The following is a 12,909-nucleotide window of genomic DNA, read 5'->3' on the forward strand; positions in this document are numbered from 1 at the left end:
TCGGCCAATGCTCATGGTATAGTACTTTGACGGTCAAATGTCGTATGATAAGATTATTCGTTTCGCCCACCTTACGAATATCGCAATACGATATACGATTACGATCCAACGTCTTATTATATATTTACGTTTTCAGAACTAATTTCCCGAATAGCCATTAAACGAATTTTCGATTTATTTAATCCGGTGATCTGTTTTTTGTCATTGGTGTGACATTGTAGGTTCAGTCGGGGAGTAACTGTGAGCCTAATAAGGATAGGACTACTGATCGGAAACATTGCTGCAGCTAGCTGTTCCGATCACTTGATCTTACTGGATTAATTATTCGTAATTAATTTGAACCTTGGTATTATACTAATGCACATTGGGTAAAGGACAGATTTCCTTCAGTCTCCCACTTGTCCTTTAGACAAGTGTGCATTTGCATTCCTTTTTCGCTTAGTGTTACATGCTAAACATAAGGTAAGATCCACGCCAAATTTATTAGGTCTAGAAGTGTTTCTCGAATTACTGAGTGCAACTGTTAAAGTTTTTTACAGAAGGTTAAGCCTTAACCATTCTGAGCACGGCCATACATTTTCACAGTATCTAACACTCCGAGAGGCCTTGTTATACAACAACACCATATCCAATCAAAGATAGAGGGACAATCCAATCTCGTAATCTATGAAATACTTACTTTGATTCATAATAAGCATGAATATTGCTTGTTTAGCGAGCATCAAAGCAAACTAATCTTCAAACAAGTAATCATAATTACTCATGTTTTGAGGAACGATTCTAATCACCATTAATGAGAACGACTTATGACATGACTTTAATCTCTTAAAGTGTTCTCTTGGTCAATCCGATACGAATTCCAATAAGTATCTATGAAAAATATTTCTGACATCCAAGCCCCATCTAGTTCAAGAAACTGAACTATAAATATACTTGCAATCTAATCTTCATTAGTCATTGTTCGTCCAAACTTTTAATGACCTGGATTAGGGATCCTTTGTGACTTCAATATTCAAGTTCACTTATGGGTGTTTCTTTATCAAAGAATCCAATCTTTATATCCCATTTGAATGTTTTGAATCACTTGGACTTTATCATTTAATACTAAACCAAAATTAAAATGAACATGAAAATAGAATTTCATAAATATGAAATGGTTAAAGCAATTGTTTAAAACATAGATCAAACCAATGTTCTTAAACAAAACTAGAGAAAATAAAAGCCATTCTCCAATATGCTTAATTCCCATGGTTGCTACATGTGCGTTGTGCCTCACTTGTAACAACGGTTTAGTCAATGGATCGCGACTTTGTCGTCAATTCCAACCTTGCAAATCTCGATTTCTTTCCATTCAACGATTTCTCAAAGTATGGCAAATCACCGCAGTACGTGTTTGACTTTCTGATGGTTCCTAGGCTCCTTTTCCTGGGTAATGTCTCCACTATTATCACAATACAAAGCCACTAGTCCCTTTATAGAGGGGACAACCTGAAGTTCTTCTATGAAATTCCGAATCCAAACAGCTTCAATTCCTTTGCTGCTTCTGAGGCAGCAATGTACTCAACTTCAGTTGTATAATCTGCAATAGTGCTTAGCTTATCACTTTTTCCAGCTTACTACTCCGCCATTAAGGAAGAACACAAAACCAGACTGCGATCTGAAATCATCTTTGTCGGTTTGAAAGATTGCGTCCGTATAGCCCTTAACAATCAACTCACCAGTTCCACCATAGACCAGAAATTAATCCTTTATCCTTTTCAAGTACTTTAGGATATTCTTAGAAGCAGTCCAATGCTCCTCTCCTGGGTTTGACTGCTACCTGCTCGTTGCACTGAGTGCGAATGAAAAATCCGGCATAGCATACATGATAGATCCAATATCCAACGCATATGGAATTTTAATCATCTTTCTATGCTCATCAAATGTTTTGGGACACTGAGTCTTGCTTAGATTTATGCCATGTGTCATGGGTAGATGACCTCTATTGGCTTCCATTTTATTTAGTCGAGCTACCACCTTATCAATGTAAGTACGTTGGCTTAGTCCAATCATCCTCTTAGATCTGTCTCTGTAGATCTTGATTCCAAAGATGTAGAGCTGATCGTCATGGGTGTGGCCCGCTGGCCTGCCCAAAAATTAGCGGGTTTTGGCCAGAATATTTCGGCCCGATTTTCGGGCCGTGCCCGGCGCGAACTTTTGAAAATATTTGAGGGCTTTGGGCAACGTAAATGGCCAAATGCACCCAATCAAGGCGTCAGGGCCAGAGGGAATGTGTCCTATTTTCTTCCAAGATTATTGGCACATTGTTGGCCCCTCCTTGGTAGGGAAAGTGTTGAGTATTCTTGGGGTTGAGGCGATCCCGCATTCTCTAAATAAAACTTTCATTGCCCTTATCCCAAAAAAGAGCAATTCGGACCGCGTGGAGGATTTTAGACTAATCTCTTTGTGTAATGTGGTGTATAAGTTGGTCTTGAAGGTTCTTGAAAATAGACTCAAAGGGTTCTTGAATAAAGTAATCTCGATTAATCAGAGTGCTTTTACTCCGGGGAGGTTGATTACGGATAATATTCTTGTTGTGTTTGAACTTTTCGATCATATTGAGAACTTTGTAAGTACGGATGGGTGTATGGCTATGAAGCTTGATATGTCAAAGGAGTACGATAGGATTGAGTGGGGTTTTCTAGAGGCATCCTTAGGGAAGTTTGGGTTTGAGGAGATATGGAGTAACCGGGTCATGGAATGTGTTAGAACGGTCACTTTTTCGGTCCTTGTCAACGGGCGACCGTCTGAGGAGTTTTCTTCGAGGAGGGGCTTACGATAAGGAGATCCCCTCTCCCATAATTTTTTATATTGTGTGTGGAGGTGTTTTCGCACTTGCTTCGTAAGGCGGAGGAAGATAACTCGATCAATGGGATCCGGTAGCACTTACTGCTCCTGTTATTAATTACCTACTCTTTGCTGACGAGTGTATTATTTTTTCGAAGGCTGATATGCAGGATGCGAGTTCGATACAAGGTGTTCTTACCTTGTATGAGTTGACTAGCGGGCTGAAAGTTAATTTTGAGAAGACAACAATCTCTTTTAGTAGGGGTGTTTAGGAAGCTAGACGGGGCAAGTTGGCGGGTAGCTTGGGGGTGTGGGTTGTTGAGGTTCATGACCGCTGCTTGGGGCTTCCGACGACAGTAGGTAGTTCAAAGAAGGTAATTACTAAGGGGGTGAAAGAGAAAATATGGAAGAAGATACAAGGGTGGAAGGGGATGGTTCTATCGAAAGCATGTAGGGAGGTTATGATAAAGGCAGTGGCCCAATCTCTCCCTACCTATGCAATGAGTTTTTTAAGTTTCCGTCCTCCTGTGATGAGCTCTGATCTCTTGTAGCGAAGTTTTGGAGGGGGGGGGGGGGGGAGAGAAGAAGGGAAGAGGAAGATACATTGGGTCTCTTGGAGGAAACTGTGTAGGTCGAAGAGAGAGGGTGGGATTGGCTTTCGGGATTTTAAGATTTTCAATTAGGCTCTATTAGGGAAACAGGTGTGGCTATTGATTCAGCACCAGGGCAGCCTTGTTGAGAAAGTACTACGGGCTCGTTACCATCCGAATGGATTATTCTTGAAGTCGGAGTTGGGGCAGTGCCCAAGCTATACGTGGAGGGGTATTTGGGAAGCTAAGTGGGTTGTCCGGCGTGGTATGAGATGAAGAGTGGGGACAGGGAGAGCATAAAAGTCTGGTCCGACCCATGGATTCTGGGAACTCAGTCGAGGAAGGTGTTGTCTCTAAGACTCAACTCCCCCACGGACTTGGAGGTTGGTGCGTTGATAGACCCGATCACTAGTGCATGGAATATACGGTTGATCGAGCAATTATTTCTCCCCCTTGAGCGGGACCGTATTCTTACTGTTCCTTTAAAATCTCGCATGCCCGATGACATGTTATGCTGGGATCTTGAAAAGAACGGGGATTATTCCGTTCGTTCAGCCTATACGACAATCTTTGGGGATGAGTGGGCTAAGGAGGAGGTCACGTCCTTGACTCCCTCGACCCTATGGCGTAAGATTTGGCGAGCAACTGTGTTACCTCGCGTGAAGCTGTTCCAGTGGCGTGCATGCCTTGAGGCACTCCTGACCAGGTGCGATATTAGGAAAAGGGTGAAGGAGTACGATGGGAGCTGAGGTGTAGCATATGCGGGGTGGAAGACGAGACAGATCTACATAATCTAAGAGACTGTGGATTTACTCGTGAGGCTTGGCATGAGAGCTCGTTGAACCACTTGGCCTCGCCGAATTTCCATTCGATTGATGGCTGGTGGGAGGCAAGCTTTTCTACGTTGAGTGAGGAAGAGATGGGGCGGTGACAATGTGTTGGGAGATATGGGGTGCGCAAAACAAGTGGGTTATGGCGGGGGAGGTTTTGACCCCAAGGGTACAGGGGCATATGCATTGAAGGTGAGTGGGGAAGTGTGGAATGAGCTCCACGCCACTGTGATGCAGCGGAATGGGCTGGAAAACAACCATCCTTCAGTATGGATGCCGCCAGAGGAGGGGTGGGTCAAGGTGAATGTGGATGCTGGCGAGTTGGGTGAGGTGGGATCGGGATTGGGGGTGGTGATTAGGGACAACAATGGTAGTCTGTTGGCATGTGCAACGATGCAAGGTTGCGAGAAGTGGGAGCCCGAAGTTGTTGAGGCAAAAGCGATGGTCTATGAGATGCAAGTGAGTAAGGAGATGGGCCTGAGTAAGGTGGTGTTCGAGAGTGACTGCTTTGGGATAGTGAATGCGCTGCGTGCAGGATTGGTGGAAGAAAATAGCTTCTCTTTAATTGTTGGTGATATGTTGCATTTACGTTCTTATTTTGCCAGTGTTCATAGGTCGTTTGTAAAACGTAGTGGTAACAATATTGCCCATTCTTTAGCTCACCTACTACCGGGGGAGTTCGGGCGAAGATTGTGAGATGATGAGTTTCCGGTGTGTGTTTTAAACGGTGTTAGTACCAATTTTTCTATTTAATCCTACCCTGAAGGGTTCATTAAAAAAAATTAAAAATATAATGATAATTTCAAGAAGAATTCAATTAGGGCTGCACTACGGAATAATATGCTTTATATATATAGTTAGGTCATGCATAGATATCAAATTAGCTAGCTATCTTTGCCAAACGACATAATACATACGGAGAATATAGATTAGAGAGGATCAATTTCTTCAACATTTGGTTTTATGAATAGTATTACATTGAGGGCTAAAGTTAAGTTATATGAATTATAGATAATACGTTGTTTGACGAAAATCCGGAGATATAATATTTAGTATTTCAGATTTTCATAATAAAAAACACGTGCATCGCATAGGCTTCAAAACTAGTAATTTTATAAAAGCAATGAATTATTAGGGTTTTGTGAAATGGAAGTATTAGGTAATAAAAAAGACTTGTATGCATAAGGTGTACAATAAATTTATTGTACACCAAGATAACTTTTACCTAGTTTTTTGTAACTTTATCTAGTTTTTTTTGTAACTTTTAATATGTTTTTATTAAATTTTATATTATTAAAAAAAATTGATAGATAAAAATTTTAAAATGTTAAATGATTAATGATTAATGATTAATTTTATACATCATTAGTGATTTTGAAAAATAATTTTTATTAAAATATTTTTATCACTAAAAAGTTAACATACATAAACGTAACTTTTAAGCATTTAAGTTTACTTTTACTTTGATGAATAATATTTATCGTACACCACTTGTAAAAAAGAATTTGTTGTATATGATAAGAAATAAATTCGAGCAACGTGCGGATGGTGCAGGGCCTGCACGTAGATCTACGTGCACCCGCACCAAAACGCAAAAACATTAAAAGAAAACGCAAAAAACAAAAAAAGAACGAAAAAGAACATAAGAAACTAAACAAAAAGAACATAATAGAGTAAATTAAAAGAACATTAACCAAAACCTGAAAAGAACACCAAAATTAAAAAACTAAAGAAAATGTACAAAGATGAAATTAACAGATTCTCTCTCCGGATAAACTATAAAAAGAACAACAATTTTTCAAAAAGAACATCATGTGAAAGATGCAACAGAAAAACAAAAAAAAAAGCATATTATCGATAATATTATAAAAAATTAAAAAAAAAAGTAATAAAGTTATAAAAAATTAAAAAGACCACAAAATAATTAAAAAAAGACCAACAACTTTTTTACAAAGAACAAAATCAAAAGAAAAATAAAATAAGAAAAACTCAAAATTAAAAATAAAAATAAAAAAAGACAACAAAAAAACAAGAAATAAGAACAAAACACATGAATAAGAACAACATTTTCTTTTTCCTTATCAAACAAAAGAACATAATGAAAGGGACGAAAAGAACAACAAATCGATGTTCTTTTATTAGTTGTATTTGTTCTTTTCAAACCACTTAGTGTTCTAATTAAAAGGACGAAAACGACGATATTTTGATGCACTTAAAAACTAGATCTATATTTTTATTTAAATGTATTTTTGTTCTTATCCCACGCATCAGATCTATGTTCTTTTATTAATTGTTATTTGTTCTATTCAAACGATTTTATATTCTAATTACGAGATGACGATTTTTTGATGCACTTAAAACTAAATCCATATATTCTTTTAAGTATTTTTGTTTTTTTACCACGAATTAGACTATGTTCTTTTTTAACTGTTATTTGTTCTTTCCAAACCATTATATGTTCTTTTTTTTAACAATCTATGTACGTTGATATAAAAGAAAAAACTATGTTGATTTAAAAGAACAAACTATGTTGATTACACAGTAAAAGTAAAGTTTTGAAAAGAACATTACAATATGAAAAGAACATTAGAGGAAAGAACAAGAAAACGTACCATAAACACTTGATCAACATTTATCAGGAGCATCAATATCTTTAATAAATCTTCAAAAACTGATCTCAATCCTCGAAAAATATCACGCTCTCCATAGATTCTCTTGCTTCGAAAACTAGCCAAATTGAACTAGTGTTTTTCTTATTTCACTCATTTTCAACAAACGAGAAACATCCAGAAGGAATTTTAGAGAGAGAATAAGGAGAAAATGTATTTTTTATACTCTTTCACTCACCATCTCACTCTTTCTCTCTCAAAAAATCTCTCTTATGTTGAGAGAATATAAATCCTCTCCTCTTTTCTCTCTAAAATGTATTTCTAAAATGACTAATGGTTATGATTCATAAGTACAATTATTATATATATGGTTGCTGAAAAATAGAAAATGAAAAATAGAAAATGAAAAAATAGTAAGTAGAATCAAAGAAGAACAGAGAAGGAGAAAAGGAAAATTCTTAAAGAGTGCATAATGAGAACCGTGCACGTGTTTTTATTTTGTTCTTTTAACAGAGTATTGTAAAAAGAACAAAATGAAAAGACTAAAAGAACAAATATAGAGACTACAAGAACATGTCCAGTACTTTGTCTCACAATAACATATGATTCTGAATCATCATTAGCATCATTCTGTTAAGAATTATCAAGCATATTATTCATAATATCTGGAAAAAAAAATTTAACATGTATAATAACAGAAAAAGAACGCAATCAAAAGAACAAAGGATAAATAAAAAGTAACACGAAAAATAACACAATAAAATAAAAAGAACAAATTATGAAACGAAAATGAAATTGAAAATAATAAAAAAAGAAGAACACAATAAAATAAAAGAACAATTTATGAAACGCAATGGTCTATTTTTCTACTATAATGAAAGTGTTCTTTTAATACGAGCATATGTTCTTTAAATACGTTAACTGTTCTTTTCTGGAAAAAAAAATCGTAATTACATAATCCAAATCTTTAAAATCAGCGATTTCAACGGAATCAGCGTGTTATTACATAATTTGATTCGTTAAAATCATCAAAATCATCAAAAAAAGATTATTACAAAATCAAAATCATCAAAATAGTCAAAATCATCAAAAACACGATTATTACAAAATCAAAATCATCAAAACATACAATTTATTATTACAAAATTGAAAAATTACCTCCCAAAATCTGGTTATCAGCTGCAGAATTCAGATTTGAAGAAGAAGAATCAAATTAATTTGATGTTGAAGCAGAAAAAGCAACGAATTTTTGGGAATTTTCATTACTTTCTCTATCTAAAGCCCATTTAAGAAAATCTAGTTCACACTTTCTCTCTCCTCTTCACAGTTTGAATTCAAAACATAAACCCAGGAGAATATATATCGCAAAAATAACAGCGAATCAAATAGAAACGCAAAAAACATAGCTTAAAAGAATAGAGTCTTTAATGTTCTTTTGTTCAAGGGAATAGTTCTTTTTTCAGGGAATTTAGTGAAAACGCGCATTTTGTGTTTAATGTTGGTCGTTTTGATCACGGTGCACCTAGAGCTACGTGTACACGCCTGCACCATCAAAATTGCGAAACTCGAGTACAATCAATGAATCAATAGTTAATTTTTTGATGCTATGAATCAATAGTTAATTAACATGTAAATAAAGATTGATCGAGGATAAAGTTTTACTGAAAACCATTATTAGCACGGACGTATTACCTTGTACCCCTACTGGCTAGGGGTGTTCATAATCGGGTACCCGGCTTTTCGAGTAATCGAAAAAGTGGGTACCCACTATTGCGGGTAGTTCAAAAGTCGAACCATGTACCCGGTTTAAGCGGGTCGGGTCACGGGTACCAGAATAGTTTTTCTAAAAATAACTCCCTGTTACCTAAAAAGTTGTTTTCCGTTATAATTCATCAACCTACTCAAATTTCTTAACTTTATTGAAGAAAAATGTCAAAGAAATATGGATTCCACTCCACTAACCACACCAATCCACGCTCATATATTCATGTTTAAGTATGAAAAACTTTGCTAATTTTCATTATCATAGTAAAACACCAACTGACAACATAAACTATAAACCATAATCTATCACTTGAATAGGTAACAACAATAAACATGAACAACAAACTCCCATTAATAATACCAAAAAGTTAATCCCTCCGTATTTATTTAAGGGATACACTTGCCTTTTCCGGCCGTATTTATTTAAGAGATACACTTGCCATTTTTAGTAACTTATCAACCCCACCATCTAATTAAATAATACATCTAATTTACCCTATGACCCACCATCTTATTAAACAAATAATTTCATAAACCCACCCCACCTCCCACCCCCCAAAATGACATGTTCCCCACTTGTTTACTTATTAAAATATATACTCAATCCCACTTGCTTTATTATTTTATTTTATTCAATAATTCCTCTTAATACCTGTAGGGGGTATTTTTGTACTACTCCTTTTTTGTATTTCCCCTACGGGATTTGAAGGATTTGAATTTCGAAGGAGTCGCCACCAAACAATTTTTAGGGTCTCGTTTGGAAAGAACAAAAATGACTTTATTGTGGATAAGGCATTGAATCTTAGAAACGGATGGGTGAGATCTGGGTAAGGGAACAAAGTACTTATTCCGCGAGCTTTAGAAATTGTATTCAAGTACATAACAAGAAGCATTTTCGGAATACCCTAGTCATGACACTATGTTGGTTTGAACTTTGAATTTAGAACATAAAATTTCTACTTGTATCGTGATCACTTCGCTTCAAAGTTAATTGAAGGAACCTAAGGCCGGTTTGTCCAAAAATTATCATTGTTAAGCGTGATGTAACTTTGCATTTTGTTGGATTTAGCATGTGAGGTGATGAAAGCAATAAACACATAAAGCATCATCACAATGAGAAAAGGAATTATTGAAAGTGTTTACAAAACCACATCACCTTAAAAATAAGGTGAATAAAGAGTGCGGAATTGAAATAGCAAGAATAATGGTGCAATATTGAAATGCGATATTGAAAGGTGCGATATTGAAATGCGTTATTGAAAGGTGCGATATTGAAATGTGTTATTGAAATTGCGATGTTGAAATGACGATATTGAAATTGCGGTATTGAAATGACGATATTGAAATTGCGGTATTGAACTTGAATATAGAACTTGACTATTGAAATTAGGAGTTTTGAATCTCAAAGGTTAGACCTTTTAATGTTAAAAAGGCTTCACCTTTGGTGCTCCATGACTTGAAATTGATTCTAGTTTAAGGAAGTGATTACAAACAACCTTAAACATCATGGAATCTTGAATATTGAATCTTGAACTTAGGAGGCTAAATGTTTAAAGTCTAAACCTTTTAGTGTGAAAAAGTCTCAACTTTAATATGCTCCATAACTTTGACATTGATTCTAGTTGAAGGAAGTGATTACAAACAACCTTAAACATCATAGAATCCATAACTTGTATTTGTATCATAAAAGGGTTTTGATTTTGTAAAAATGTGTGATTGTTGTAAGTAACACTTTTAAGAGTAAAAGTGTCAACTTTACTAATCATTTTTTAAATAAAGATTGAATCTTGTTTGGTATAATGAAAATGGTGTTTTGAACAATCATGTGGAGAGGGTTTCAAGAGTTAAACCTCCCAAAGATGACACCTTTTGGCATAGTTTTCCTAGTTAATCAAGGGCATTAACCCTGATAACAACATAGGATTTTTTATTTAGAAAGGTAGAAGAGTAGAATGCATTGTAGATTTCAGTATGGATTCGGAATTACCTAGTTAGGGTTAGGTTGGATTTCCGATTTGTGCTCCCAATTGCTTAAATATTTGAAATTGTATAGGAATTTGTAGATTGGAATTTAATTTTTGTGTTTTGATTTTGAGGGCTGATTTCGAAATTACGACGTTCTGTTTTTGATTTGCTGCCCCAAAATGCTTGAAAATGAGGGCTTAAATAGGAAATTAGCCGGCTAAAGTGCAAAAGCCACCTGCTCCCATCGCAGGGCCCTGCGCCTGGTGCAGGTGACGTGGCCCAGGAAACGCCAAAGCAAAGACGATGACACCATTTTTGCGTTTGTCTTTTTTGAATGTACCTTTGTACGAATCGTACAACTGTTGGCACATATTAATGATTAAGGCTTTGATTTTGCGAAGCCGTTTTCGGGTTTTGAACTCGGTTTTACGGGATGGGGACCGGCATGCTCAGTTTTGTGGGTCGGCGCCCGTTGCTTGAGATTGAACTTGGATTTTGAAAATGTATTTTGGAAATGTGTTTGGGCCTGAATTGGAACCCGAGGTTAGGATTTGGGACCAAGGCTTGTATCTTTGAATTGGAAGTTCGGAATAGAATTTGAACTTGGGAATTGAACTTGTTTGGATTTGAATTATGAATTGGAGTTGGATATTTGGATTGAGGATGTGATTGTGTTTTCTTTGAGATTTATACTTGAATTTTAAACGAAAGTTCAGGATTGAATAGAAGTATGTCCTTTGCAACTGGTCGCTTGTACTTGGAAATAAATCGCCTAAGTCTATTGGCGGTATCGTCATTGGACTCTAGGGGAGACACAAATTAGGTGTCTACAGAATCCCCCACTTTGAATGAGCTTTCGGTTAGGAAAGCGCAAGTCAAAATATTTCGAAAGGGACGGAGAATGGTCAAGATGCTCTGTAATCAAGACCATTCTTTGTACGCCGGTACCTGCATAAGACAAGTGTTAGAAAAAGGATAGATTCTACCCCCGTGCGGCTTGACGACTCTGATCTTTGTATGGATTGTATTTCTTTTTCGCCTTTGACTTAGAACGGAGCTTGGCATCGAAAATTTTGAGTCTTGAATTTTGAATTTTGAATTTTGAACTTTGAACTTTGAATACCAGAGCGAATCCGCTGGGTTTTTGTACTTGCCTGAAATGTCGTTTGAGGCTTGAACCGCTGGGGAATATACACTTGGGAAAAGAGTTTTTTTTAACTGACTCTTGGAATTTGAATTTCTCCGACTTTCCCGGAGCTTGGGTCTGCTGGGAGTATAAGGCTTGATAATGCTTATCACTTTTGAACTTCCCGGAGCTTTTGTCCGCTGGGATTGTTGTATTGAAGATTGTACGGTAGCCCTTTTGAGGTTTGAAGTTTGTACCTTGAATTTTGTACTTTAGAATTGTAGATGCCTTTCTTGGCACAACCTCGCTCGGTTAGAGATTATAGAACTTGAATTTTGAATTTGTTTACTTTGAATCTTGTACTTGGAACTTGTACATGACGGTTGTGTAAAATTTGAATTCTAGCTCAGGCATTGATAGCCTAGGCGTTTGTGCAAAATTTGAATTCTAGCTCAGGCATTGATAGCCTAGGCGTTGACGTTGACTCTGAATACCTGCTTCAGCATGGATAGCCTAGGCTTTGGTGTTGACCTTGAATACCTTCTTCGGCATGGATAGCCTAGGCGTTAGTGCTGACCTTGAATAGTCTCTTAAAATAGAAGTCCCTGGCTAGACTTGTACTGCCACTGGGGATTTTTTTAAGACTTGCTTTGTATAGACTTGGGATAGTCTTGATTGAATCGACTATGCTAGCCGGCTTTGTACATGTGTCACCCTTCTGTTGGGGATGCTGGTGCTCTTGATTTCGAACTAGGCTTAGGATTAGCCTAGATTGAATTGACTCTGGATAGTCAATCTTTAAGGTGGTCTCCGCGTAGCCTCTTGAACATAAGCTCTGAATAGCCTTTTGTACTTGAAGAGGCTCTGAAGAACCTTTTTGCATTTGAAGAGGCTCCGAACAGCCTTGGCATTGAAGAGGCTATGAATAGCCTTTTTTTACTTGAATGGGCTCTAAATAGCCTCTTTGTATTTGGAGAGGCTCTGAATAGTTTTTTATTTTATTTGGAGAGGCTCTAAATAGCCTTTTTGTACTTGAATAAGCTCTGAATAGCCTTTTTTGCATTTGGAGAGGCCTTGAATAGCCTTGACATCGAGAGGCTCTGAATAGCCTTTTTGCACCTGAATAGGCTCTGGACAACCTTTTTGTATTTGGAGAGGCTATGAATAGCCTTTTTACTTGTTCCAATCCTACAAGGTAG

The sequence above is a fragment of the Spinacia oleracea genome, chromosome 3, assembly GCF_020520425.1.
Source record: "Spinacia oleracea cultivar Varoflay chromosome 3, BTI_SOV_V1, whole genome shotgun sequence".
Taxonomy (NCBI): domain Eukaryota; kingdom Viridiplantae; phylum Streptophyta; class Magnoliopsida; order Caryophyllales; family Amaranthaceae; genus Spinacia; species Spinacia oleracea.